This window comes from Terrapene carolina, unplaced genomic scaffold (genome assembly GCF_002925995.2).
Source record: "Terrapene carolina triunguis isolate 2854851 unplaced genomic scaffold, T_m_triunguis-2.0 Scaffold58, whole genome shotgun sequence".
Lineage (NCBI taxonomy): Eukaryota > Metazoa > Chordata > Testudines > Emydidae > Terrapene > Terrapene triunguis.
Genome location: NW_020664409.1, coordinates 62054315 through 62067809, shown reverse-complemented (window position 1 = coordinate 62067809; position 13495 = coordinate 62054315). Strand labels below are relative to the sequence as shown.

Below are 13495 nucleotides of genomic sequence, written 5' to 3'. Positions count from 1 at the left end.
CATTTTAAGTGTCAAGCATTAACTGAAAATTACACACTGCATAAAATTTTCATTGTAAATGCTATAGTGATTGAAAGGGGAAATAGTGGCCCTCTCCGCACCCCATGTTTTATTAATAACTTTCTGACAAGAGAATGAAATATCCTCTGTCATATGTAGCAGCTGAGCACAAAAAAATTGCTACTTAGTGCCTTACTTGCCAGCCATGCACTGAAACTGTACATCTAGGCAAACAACCCTAAGAAAGACAGTAGCGTGCTTATCAGATTCAAAACTCTACACAAAACCTTTTGTAAATTAGAAAAGAAAGAATTCAGCTGCAACTTTGAATTAAAGAAAAAAAATCAAAGCAATGTGTTTGGCACGAACTTGCCAGTATTTCTACATGAGAAGGCTCAACATCAATGTCCATTTTTTAAAACAATGCTGAAAGAAAGGCAGTCACATCTTTTTAAAATAAATGTATATATAAAAATTACCATCAAAATGGAAACACACTTCTTGCTGCTTTAGCCTCTTCCCTCCCCCCACCTCCTCTCTCAGTGATGATTACTAATCAAACATGGTAGGCATCTTAGTCACAGTTGGATGTGAGGCTGTATTTGTAAGGGTGGCAGGGGAGCACAGTTTGGGATGCTGTGAGTCTGTGATCATGACTGGATTGGGCTGTGTTAATGCCAAGTGCACACACATGAAGCTCATATCCAGTGTCAGGCCCCATGGCCTAAAACAGCCAATGGCAATTCCTTTTCGACTCATCCTTGGGAATGAATGCATTGGTTCTTTTAGTAGATTTACTGGCCCATTCCCCCTGGGCTGGAAAATGAAGTGTCAAAGTGCTACTGAGTGTCCTTATCTTGAGGGGACATAAAATTGTACGGGCTATCGTGGCACACATTAATAAACCATTGTGTGTGTGTCAGGAAAAGAGTGAGAAAATTATGAAGGTACTAAAAGAAAAGCTACAGTATCATCTGGGTCTCATCAGACAATTTTTGCAGGGTGCTCTCCTGTTTTTCTGGTATGTGTTTTAAGTGTGAGAGAAATTCCCAGACATGTTCTCCTATACATCATCGTGGTGTCTGACCTCAGCCTGACCCTGGCAACAGTTTGAGAAATCTGAATGTGAACAAAGACTCTGTGTCAGCAGCAGAGAGAGATTGCGGGATAGACTTTCCCCATCAACTTAATCGCAAACAGCAGTTCTGAGGCCATAACTTTACAGGGCTCCACAAGCCACAAACACATAACCTTTAGAGGTGAAACTGCCCCCCCTCCACCCCACCTCCCTTCTGTGATTTTTCTCAGTCCTCTGGTACTCCCTTTGATGTAGCAAGGCAATTAGCTCTAATGTTCAAGTACTGCAGACCTGTTTTATGGTTTGGAAGGTGAGAGCTGTTTATTACAGGTAGGCTCCTGGGGACCATAAAGGCTTTGCAAATTTTTAATCATGCAAAAAACTAATCAAAATGTAACTTATACACACCATAAAAATTAATATCATTATTATGCACAGTATAAACTGGCTGCCTCAGCTTTCAAAGGCACTCACTTTTAGAAAATACATTTGGCATTCATTTCAGAAATATGTATGGTGTTCATTTCAGAAAGAAATTTCATAGATAAAAAATGATAATGTAGCTGCTCATAGATTCCTTAGAAATAGTAGCAACTGTGTCTATGACTGCTGCAAGTTCAAACTGTCACCAGGTTCATCAAAGGAATACGATGAAAATACAGTTGTTCTACTTAAAACAAATTGTTAAAATTAGGAAAGGGGATAAATACTGAATAATCCTTCTGATAATTATTGAATTGCATTAGAGAGTAAATGTTAGGCATAAATACCAAATTGTGCTATCATGCACATCTGTGCTGACTTTCTACAAATATAAATTTTAGCATATTTTATTAGTTATTAATTAATTATTATTATTATTTCATATTTTAACCAAGACATATACCATTCAGTTCTTAACATGTGATGGCTCCAGCTCAGAATAACAAATGCAGCAAAATGCAATATGATGGCGCTTCAGATTTAAGAGCAAGTCCTAACACTCAGTTTTAAATTTACAAGAGTTCTACCTATATATGTTTACAAATGTCAGCTTTGAAAATAAACAGATCATAGGATTCAAACGTACCTTAATGGTTTTAATAACACTTACTATGGTAATATGATATTTTTGTCACACCTGGTTTTATTTTATCTGGACGTTAAAAACTCCCTTTGATGTTGAGTCTTTGAGTTTAACTATTATCAACTTTTTTCCTACAACCGATTTAGAATCAAATACAAAAAACAATGCTAGTGCAATCTGCAGAATGCACAGGTAGAATCACATTAAAGATGAAAAATTAAAAAGGCTCCAAAAGCAACATTAACTAGCAAATACTGCACTCCGTGTTTTATTATATACCTTCTACATCCTACACAGCAATAGATTAAGTTACAGATTTAGGTCCCAATCCTGCAATGGGATTTGTGTGGGCAGATCCATATGACCCACACACCATCCCAATGAAGTCAATGCAATTTTGTGTAGGCATAAGGTTCCACCTACGTAGATCCACTTGCATGATCTAGGCCTTAACCAGACAAAGCTGAATACTTCATATGCATAATACAATTTTCTAAGTGATAAAAATCACTTAGAAAAGTTAGATGCCTGCAAGTCACCAGGGCCTGATGAAATGCATCCTAGAATACTCAAGGAGCTAATAGAGGAGGTATCTGAGCCTCTAGCTATTATCTTTGGAAAATCATGGGAGAAGGGAGAGATTCCAGAAGACTGGAAAAGGGCAAATATAGTGTCCATCTATAAAAAGGGAAACAAAAACAACCCAGGAAACTACAGACCAGTTAGTTTAACTTCTGTGCCAGGGAAGATAATGGAGCAAGTAATTAAGGAAATCATCTGCAAACACTTGGAAGGTGGTAAGGTGATAGGGAATAACCAGCATGGATTTGTAAAGAACAAATCGTGTCAAACCAATCTGATAGCTTTCTTTGATAGGATAACGAGTCTTGTGGATAAGGGAGAAGCTGTGGATGTGGTATACCTAGACTTTAGTAAGGCATTTGATACGGTCTCGCATGATATTCTTATCGATAAACTAGGCAAATACAATTTAGATGGGGCTACTATAAGGTGGGTGCATAACTGGCTGGATAACCGTACTCAGAGAGTTGTTATTAATGGTTCCCAATCCTGCTGGAAAGGCATAACAAGTGGGGTTCCGCAGAGGTCTGTTTTGGGACCGGCTCTGTTCAACATCTTCATTAACGATTTAGATATTGGCATAGAAAGTACGCTTATTAAGTTTGCGGATGATACCAAACTGGGAGGGATTGCAACTGCTTTGGAGGACAGGGTCATAATTCAAAATGATCTGGACAAATTGGAGAAATGGTCTGAGGTAAACAGGATGAAGTTTAACAAAGACAAATGCAAAGTGCTTCACTTAGGAAGGAAAAATCAGTTTCACACATACAGAATGGGAAGAGACTGTCTAGGAAGGAGTACAGCAGAAAGGGATCTAGGGGTTATAGTGGACCACAAGCTAAATATGAGTCAACAGTGTGATGCTGTTGCAAAAAGATCAAACATGATTCTGGGATGTATTAACAGGTGTGTTGTGAGCAAGACATGAGAAGTCATTCTTCCGCTCTACTCTGCACTGGTTAGGCCTCAACTGGAGTATTGTGTGCAGTTCTGGGCATCACATTTCAAGAAAGATTGGAAACGGTCCAGAGAAGAGCAACAAGAATGATTACAGGTCTAGAGAACATGACTTATGAAGGAAGGCTGAAAGAATTGTGTTTGTTTAGTTTGGAAAAGAGAAGACTGAGAGGGGACATGATAGCAGTTTTCAGGTATCTAAAAGGGTGTCATAAGAAGGAGGAGTGAGAAAACTTGTTCATCTTAGCCTCTAAGGATAGAACAAGAAGCAATGGGCTTAAACTGCAGCAAGGGAGGTTTAGGTTGGACATTAGGAAAAAGTTCCTAACTGTCAGGGTGGTTAAACACTGGAATAAATTGCCTATGGAGGTTGTGGAATCTCCATCTCTGGAGATATTTAAGAGTAGGTTAGATAAATGTCTTTCAGGGATGGTCTAGACAGTATTTGGTCCTGCCATGCGGGCAGGGGACTGGACTCGATGACCTCTCTTATTGCAGTTTTACTCATACAAACACCCTCACAAATATGTGTATTTCCTGGGATCCTTAAACCTGCCAAGCTGGTCTTGCAGAGCACAAATTGGGACTAGGATGGTTAGCTTTTTGGGTCAATGAGCTGGTTCAAGATTTTAGCTGTATTTTATATAGTGGTCGTTCTCCTTTGTTTTCAAGTACATTGTTTCTAACTTCCTCATCTTGGACCTTGTATTGAAACTGCATAGAAACAATCAATTTACAGTTTTTCAGTCAGGCTAGTCTGTGCCTGACAAACTAATAAGAAGCAGGTATCTGTTGTAAAGAAGCCACCTACTCCTTCAAGTCCCAACTCTTCCAGCATTTTGTCTCCAATTTCTAACTCAACAAGTCAGAACAGACCCAGAGCCTGATCCTAGAAACCCCAACTCAGGTAAGAAGTCACATCAATGACGCTGTTCCCATGGGTAAGGGTTTGCAAGATTCAGCCATAAGCAAGCATTTTGACAAGGAAAAATCACAGGGTGAAATTCCAGTCCCACTAAATTCAATGTGAGTTTTGCCATTGACTTCTGCAGGGGCCAGAATTTCACCCACAGGTGTTTTGTTTTGTTTGTTTTTAACATTCAAGTAGACTATGGCTACTTACACAATAGAAAATATTTAGGGGAAAAGATTACCTAAGCAGGGGGACGGTATTACCTGACATTTTAACATATTTTACAAATCTGTTTAGCTCATGATAATTTAATGTTCAAGAATTATTTACCCTAGTAATTCCATTGGAGTCAGTCCGAGGGGAATCCATCATCAGTGCTGGATAGCTCCATATATACCAAACACATCACAGATTACCAAATAGACATTTTAATAAACAATCTGACATTACATTTGCCTGATACTATATTTTTACAGAAGATGAGCTGCCTGGAAATAATCTGTAGTCACTCCCAACTGCTCTTTAAGGTCACCCTCAAAGGTCTTTACTCTGAAAGAAAATGTTTCTGGGTATCACATAACAGTACTAGTCAATTAGCTACTTTGTTTTTGTAACTGCTTTGCCATGTCTAGAAGTACTGCTACGGAGGGTGATATTTTTGAAAACAATATTATAATAAAGTAATGGCTGTCATGGAGACCAAATGGTACAGCAGGCGTCAAAGTGCCCTCCGTGTTGCACCATTTTGTTTTGAGGTACTTGGCTATTTGAGAGGTGCTAAGCTCATTTTATTTAAACTGTGGTGGAATGGAGGTGTGAACAGGTTGCCTCTGCAATGACCCCTTGTGGCCTGTCAGGGCATGACTCACCCAGCTGCGGTCTCCACCAGTACTTAGCTCTCTCTATAACAGGGGTGGGCAAACTTTTTGGCCTGAGGGCCGCATCAGATTTCGTAAATTGTATGGAGGGCCGGTTAGGGGAGAGGGTCATGGCCCGGCCCCCACCTCCTATCTGCCCGCCCCCCCGGGATTCCTACCCCATTCAACCCCCCCGTTCTCTGATGGTCCCTCTGGGACCCCTGCCCCATCCGCACACCCATGCTCCCTGTTCCCTGACCACCCCCCGACCTCCACCGCTCCATCCAACCCCTCCTCTCATTCCTGACGGCCCCCCTGGGCCCCTGCCCCATCCAACCACCCCTTCTCGCTGTCCCCTGACTGCCCCCGGAACCCCTGCCACTGACTACCCCCTGCCGCCCCATCCAACCCCCCCTCCTTCCTGACTGCCCCCCCTGGGACCCCTGCCCCCATTCAACCCCCTGTTCCTCCCCAACCACCCCGACCCCTATCCACACCCCCACCCCCTGACCACCACCCCAAACTCCCCTGCCCTCTATCCCCGCTCTCTGTCCCCTTACCGCGCTGCCTGGAGCACCGGTGGCTGGTGGCGCTACAGCCACGCCACCCAGCTGGAGCCGGGCCACGCCGCTGCCGCTACCACACAGCGCAGAGCACCGGGTCAGGCCGGGCTCTGCAGCTGCGCTGCCCCAGGAGCTCACAGCCCCACCGCCCAGAGCAGTGTGCCAGCGGCGGAGCGAGCGAGCTGAGGCTGCGGGGGAGGGGGGACAGCAGGGGAGGGGCCGGGGGCCAGGAGCTCGGGGGCTGGGCAGGACAGTCCCGTGGGCCGTAGTTTGCTCACCTCTGCTCTAGAAGGTCCAAGGTAGTGGTGCTTTACCCTCTTATGAAGGCACATTTCAGTCCTACCCCTTCTGATGTGTTAAAGTCAAAACAAAATCAGGAACCAAAAAAAACACAACTAAAGGATGTGGACAAATTGGAGAGAGTCCAGCGGAGGGCAACAAAAATGATCAGGGCGCTGGGGCACATGATTTATGAGAAGAGGCTGAGGGAACTGGGCTTGTTTAGTCTGCAGAAGAGAAGAGTGGGGTGGGGGGATTTGATAGCAGCCTTCAACTACCTGAAGGGGGGTTCCAAAGAGGATGGAGCTAGGCTGTTCTCAGTGGTGGCAGATGACAGAACAAAGAGCAATGGTCTCAAGTTGCAGTGGGGGAGGTCTAGGTTGGATATTAGGAAACACTATTTCACTAGGAGAGTGGTGAAGCACTACAATGGGTTATCTAGGAAGGTGGTGGAATCTCCATCCTTAGAGGTTTTTAAGGCCCGGCTTGACAAAACCCTGGCTGGGATGATTTAGTTGGTGCTGGTCCTGCTTTGAGCATGGGGTTGGACTAGATGACCTCCTGAGGTCGCTTCCAACCCTAATCTTCTATGATTCTAAAACCAGGATCGTCCAACGAACATTCAGTGGAAACTACACTTCTATTCAGGGTTTGTCGCCAAACACTCCATTCTTCTTCCAGTACCAGTGTCTCACTGTCCCTTGTAGCATGTGCTTACCCAGTCAACAAGCTAGCTCAATCTCTGGGCTGCAACCAAGCTTCTCTCCCATCAAGAACTCTGTTCTCCTTCCTGGTCAGCCCTGAACTGCTAGGTCTCCTCTTTCTAACTCCTCTCTTCACACTTGACATTTGCTGCATGTGTAGTAGGGCCGGGACCAACTGAGTCATAGGTTCTTCTTAACCTTGTCATTATCAGTATGGGGCCTATCTGCCTCATTAATCACCTTATTGCCTGTTTGAGGCCTAACTGTCCCATCACACACGTTCCTCCTCAGGATGCTGCTTGGGGCACCACTCTCCCCCACTGATCCCCCTCCACCACAAGAGAAAAAGTCTGCATTTAGATGAGCACTCCCAGCCGTATGCTGGACATGGGACAAGAAGGGATGGAGATACAGGTACCACCTCATGAGTCAGAGGTTGGTGTCTTTAATGGCATGGAGCCATCATACAGTAGCATGATTTGTGATCAGAGTGAATTCATTGCCTAGAAGGTAATATCAGAGTGCTTCCATGGCCCGTTTCACTGCTATGCCCTCTTTTTTTTATAACAAGGACAATTCTCTTGGGAACAATTTGCAGCTCAGGCAGCGGATTAGATGTTTCTCGACAAAGACCAAGTAGGACAAAACAACCCTCAACCCAACTTCAGAAGCATCAGTTTGTAGGAGGAATTCTTTGATGAAGTTCAGGCTGTATAAAGTGGGCTCCCAACAGAAGTGAGACTTTAATGTTTGAAAGGCCTTCTTACAGGCTTCCATCCAACACATCTTTCTCAGGCTGCTGTCCTTGAGCAGATCAGTGTCTCAATAGATGAGTACACCAATACAAACCTGAAGTAGTATCTCACCAGTTCCCAAAATGGATGTTTTTGAAGTCATCATGGGGCAGATCCCTCAAGGCTTGGACCTTATCTACAAGAGGTCATACATAGCCCTTTTGCAAGATATACCCTAGGTAAGTAATTCATCTTTACCTCTATGGCATTGTCTGGGGTTTGCCGCTATTCCAGTCTTTTTGAGGGACTGAAGTACAGGAACTACTTGCTTCATGTAGTCCTCCCAGTTCCAGGTATAGACCAAAACATCACTGAAGTAAGCACAGTGTAACTGCTTTGGGACAGAGGACTTGGTTCGTTAGCCATTAGAATGTTGCTGGAGCCCCAGGTAGGCCAAATGGCGTGGTCTGGAATTAAACAGGTCCTAGGAAGTGGCAAAGATTGTTTTTTCTAAGGACTCTGGAGTGAGTGGGATTTGCCAGTATCCCTTTGCAAGAGGGTGTTAATGTATTCAGCCTTGCCCAACCAATGCAGTAGCTCATCAACATGCAACATGGGTTTGCATCAAACTTTGAGATGGCATTGACTTTTCTAAAGTCTATGCAAAATTGGATGTTCCCATCCAGCTTAGGGACCAATTTGATTGGACTCTTTCATTCCCTATAGGACTCCTCAGTCAATCCAAGGTTCAGCATGGATTGGAGCTCCTGCTTAAAAGTCTCCCTCATCTTCTGTGGAAGAGGCTGTGGAGTCTCCTGGATGCATTGTCCAGACTCAGTTTGGATGTGGTGGGAGGTGAGGTGGGTTTGCTCCAACCAGGCAGAAAATGTTATCAAGAATGCAGCTACCAGTTGTTGGGCCTGGACCTTCTGTTCTGGCATGAGATTTTATCCAATACAGACCATTTCGGGGATGAGATGCTGGTTTTCCTTGGCCCTAATTCTGGTTTTGGAGGGTCGCAAGCTATAAATAGGCCCTCCCGGACTTTAAACATGGGTTTAAGAGATTGACGTGGTAAATTTGTTGTTTTTCTGTTGTCAGGCTGTCTAATGTCATAATTTAATAGTCCTACCTGCTGAATAATTTCATAACACCCTGCCAGTGAGCCAAAACATTTGTCTCCAAACTAGAGAATAACAAGAGCACTCAATCCCTGGGTCTGAACACTCAGAGGAGTGTCCCTTTGTTGTAGGTAAACTCTTGGGCACTCCGGGTATTCAGGAGATTCTCCCTTGCAAAGATGCCTAAGGTGTCTAGCCTCTGGTGAATGGTGAGGACATATAGCACAAATTGTACTAAGTCTAGAATCCCCCAAGGTTGTTTCTCATACAACGGTTCAGGCTGGGAGAAGTTTATGGATTACTGAAGCACCTCCCGCACTGCAAAGGTGTGATGGGGAAGGAGGGCAAAGGGTCCTAGTGAAGACAGTCTGTGGCCACAAACTTCTTTAACATAATTTTTTAGTGTCTCATTGAAGCATTCTACCAACTTATCTGTTTGGACATGGGAAGTGGAAGTTTGGAGAGACTTGATCTTCAGTAGCCTGTACAACTCTTTTAGTATCTGGGATACTGGTTCCCTGGTCTGTCAGAATCTCCCTAGGCACCCCTACTGGGGGGAAAGATCTTCATTAATTTCTTTGCTATTACCTTTGCATTCATGATATTTTGTGGCATAATCCACAATTACAAGGATATACACGCTGCACTTTTCTCAAGTGGTCTAAACAGGTCCATTCCAATCCTCTCAAATGGGGTATTGACCAAAAGGAGAGGGACCAATGGAGCCTTCACCAGTCCTTGGGATGCAATCTTGTTGGCAATCAGGGCATGAGGCTCAGAAGTCTGGGATCTCCTTATACACCCCAAACCAGAAAAATCAGGCCAGGATCCAAAGTATGTTCTCTTCCCTGCCCAAGAGCACAGCAAATGGTCCAGCATGGGCCAAACACCAGATTTACCTGTGGCAGGGTTGAGGAACCAGGAGTTGGATTTGAACCTTCCCTGTTTCGCGGTTCTTCTCCAGGCAGTATGACCATTTGCACTGGATTCAAATGGGAAAATATCTCAGCATGCTGGGGGGTCCACTATCTCTCTATTAACAATGGCTGGTTGTGCATAGGCCCGGCTTAAAGTCTCATCTCTTTTTTGCTCTTCAACAAAGTTACTCGAATCTGATATCCAGATCAGGTTCTCTGAGGGGGTACCCATGTCTTTATGTGGGACTAGGGTACTACTAATGAAGCCTCTAGTTTCCTGAAACTCCCTCTATATGGCCCAGCTTACCCCCCCCCCATGCCAGCACAGTCTATTGAATACTGAGCCTTCAGCTGTAGGGAAGCTGGCATTAGTGCCCCCATATTTTTTGGAGATCTTGCAAATTTATCTAGGAGGTCCCCAAAATATTTCCAGTTTCAGACTAAAGTGACTGAGTAGATGAGAGATGCAGCCAAGCTAACCATTAGGGACCTTGTATTTCCCCACATAGTCAGCTGAACTTATGTGCTGGAATATGGCTTTACAAACCCAGGCACACACAGTGTGCCCTGGAGTGGCCCTGGAGTCAGTATTAAAGATTCCCTCACAATGGTGTGGCCACACCCAAGTCTACTAGTCCCATTACTTCCATCCCATTTACTTTAACAGGTACAGTCACTTTAGCTGGCCCTGGCAATCATGCTAGGGCCTCTGCAATTCAGACTTGCCCATAACCAGATTCCATGAACAGACAGTCCTACCTGTGCCTTGGTTGGCCACATGCAAACCAAATGTCCTGAGCCTGGTGGATGGTATCGGGACTTACCCCTAGTCCCTGGGTTGACCCTTCTGCAGGGCCCTCCCTGTTCTGGACCCCAGGTTGTTCCCCTTTTAGAATGTGGATTCTTGAGCTGAGTCCCACCCAGCAGACCCAATTCCTACTCCAAGCTGCCCTTGATCCTCCCCCCCTACAACTTTCCATGCCTCTTGTACCCTGGCAAAGGAGGGTACCCTGGGAGGGTATCTTCAGCCCCTCCCCCCACACACACACAGACACCGTAGCCAGATTTCCCATCACCTGGAGCAGACCCCTTGATCCCAGGGGGTCCCTCTCTTCATGTCTCTACTGTCAAAAGTTTCAGGAAAGGCCAGTGGATCATCTTCAGGCCCCATATTCATGAGTCTGATGGGCACTGAGGCCCCCAAAGGGTCCATGGCAGAAGGCCTAGCTGTTGCAGGATGTTGCAACAGAATAACAACCTGCAGCACCAGATGATGTGGTTAAGTCTCCTGTCAGCTGCTGCTGGTGGGAGGTCATCTGCTGTAGGAGCTGTGTTGCTGCTGTTAGAGATGGCATTCTGCAATGCCATCTGTTTCAGTAGTTGCTCCACCCATACTGCGGTGTAGTCCCTTCCTTAGGTGTTTTTTTTTTTAAGTCCTGACCTGTTCCCTTCTGAATGGGCTAGATCTCTGCCCACATTCTCCACCAAGTTTGTGACTGCACTGTATCTGCAGTGTCCTCTTGTGGCCCATGAAGGTAGAACTCACCCAGTTGTGGGTCTCAACCAGCACATCATTCGCTCTGAGAGGTCTGAGGTAGCAGCGCTTTGCCCCTTTGGCCAAGGCACATTCCTACCCCTTCTGGGATGATAAGGTCCACAGGAAATCAGGAACCACAAACACCACACAACTCAAAACAGGGTCGTCCAAGAAACCTTTGGTGAGAGCCCACTCTTCTATTTAGGGCTTGTCTCCCAAACAGTGTGTGCTTCTGCAAATCCCCTGGGATCTGGTCGTCCCTTGTAACCAGGGCTTATCCAGCCAGCAAGCTAGCTTGGCCTTTGAGCTTCACCCAGCCTTCTCTACCATCAAGAGAAGCAAAGCACTGCTCTGCTCTCCTTCCTGGTCAGCCCTGAACTGGGTTAGGTCTCCGCCTATCAACTCCCCTCTCCATGCCTTCTGCCTGTGAAGTGGGCAGGAGCCAACCGGGTCCACAGGCTCTCCTTAAGCTTCTCATTGTCCGCATAGGGCCTATCTGCCTCTTTTAATCACCTTATTGCCAGTGTGAGCACTATCTGTTCATCAAAGGAGGATCTGGTGGTGGCACTCTGCCAGCTAATGTCACACCCATGTTACCCATTCACTACACCCATATTTTCAGCTTTTCACACTTGCCATGCTCTGTCTCTTCCTCCTGACTCCTGGGAGATTAATGGAGCTGTCTCTCTTCTACTGCACTTCTGTTCTATTTCCCTTTTCCACTCTTTGCTGTTGTCAAGGAAGAGTATTTTCTCTCCCCCTGCAGCTGGAAGATAGAAGAGATTCACCATAGCAGTGTAATCATATCTGTCCAGGTTTTGTTTTGGCTCCACCTCCAGGTGATGGACAGGGAGAGGGAATGTCCTCCTGAGAAGTTAAGATGCAGAGATGCGTTTTCCACTCTGGCAGCTGCTCAGTTGGATGGAATACTCTCTACTCTCCTCCCACATTCTGAGAATTGGTTTGGGAGAGGTATCATGTCTGGTAATGAGTGTGGTAAATGTGTGAACATTTTATTTGGCTAAGTTAATTCTAGTTTAAACAGCTTTTCAATAAAATTGGGTAATTTTGCTGTTTTGTTTTTATGTTGATATTTCATCAAATGTTTTGCAAGAAGCAAAAAGCAGTTTATGAAGACAAAAACCATTAACAGAGAACGTCAGCTGTTCAGAATGCAACACCAGCAATGTTTTCCAGATGTGATTAGAGATGTACAGTTAATCATTTATTATGCAAAACCAGAGCCTTCTCACACTTGGCCACTTCTAAAAAGGCACTGAAGCATGAATCTACGTTGAGAGTAGTTTTACTTTTCCAGTTCATCTATATTTCTCTTTTGGCTGCCATTACGGTTCACAGAAGCTGCTCTTTCTCCCATCAGCTAGGATATGGAGAGTGTTAGTGTTTTCTGCCATAAGGACTAATAAAATTGTATCAAGGCTATTTAAAATACAAAAGTTTTCCTCATATACACTGTGTTGTTAACCATTATCCATCATTTGGGACCTTATCCAAGGCCCACTGAAGTTAATAGGAGGCTTCCCTGGACTTCAGTGGTCTTTGTATCAGGCTCCTATTGTGTGCTTGTTCTTGTCTTATGGAAAAGAATAAATAGGAGCCACTCCTATACCATTCATTATTTTATATACCCGGACTATATCTCCTCTTACTCTTCTTTATTCCAGTTTGTCTTTTTAATATCTCCTCATATGTAAACTGTCTCTTCTGCCCCCTTGTTTCTTGTAATTTTTGTTGATCTTCTCTGGATGCTATTTTTTAAAAGTTCTACTTGAGATGAAGTGACCAAGTCTGAATGCCATATTAAAGGTGAACATGTACTACTTTTAAAAAATAAAGTTATTATGTCTATTCTATAGATTCTTATACTTAGGGCCCCACCAAATTCATGGTACATTTTGGTCAATTTCATGGTCATAGAATTCTAAAAATCGTTAATTTCATGATTTCAGCTACTTAAATCTAATATTTCATAGTTTTGTAATTGTGGGGGTCCTGACCCAAAAAGGAGTTCTTGGGGGGGGGTTGCAAAGTTATTGTAGAGGGGGGTTGCAGTACTGCTGCCCTTACTTCTGCACTGCTACTGCTGGTGGCAGTGCTGGGCAGCTGAAGAGAGGTGGCTGCTGGCCAGGAGCCCAGCTCTGAAGGCAGAGCTTCCGCCAGCAG

The 13495-nt window shown here is 44.6% G+C and overlaps 1 protein-coding gene across 1 annotated transcript in view; it reads right to left on the bottom strand.

Moving 5' to 3' along the window:
* Nucleotides 1–13495, bottom strand: part of ZFHX4 (zinc finger homeobox 4) — a 174935-nt gene that overhangs the window by 27968 nt on the left and 133472 nt on the right. The gene's annotated exons all lie outside the window — the stretch shown is intronic.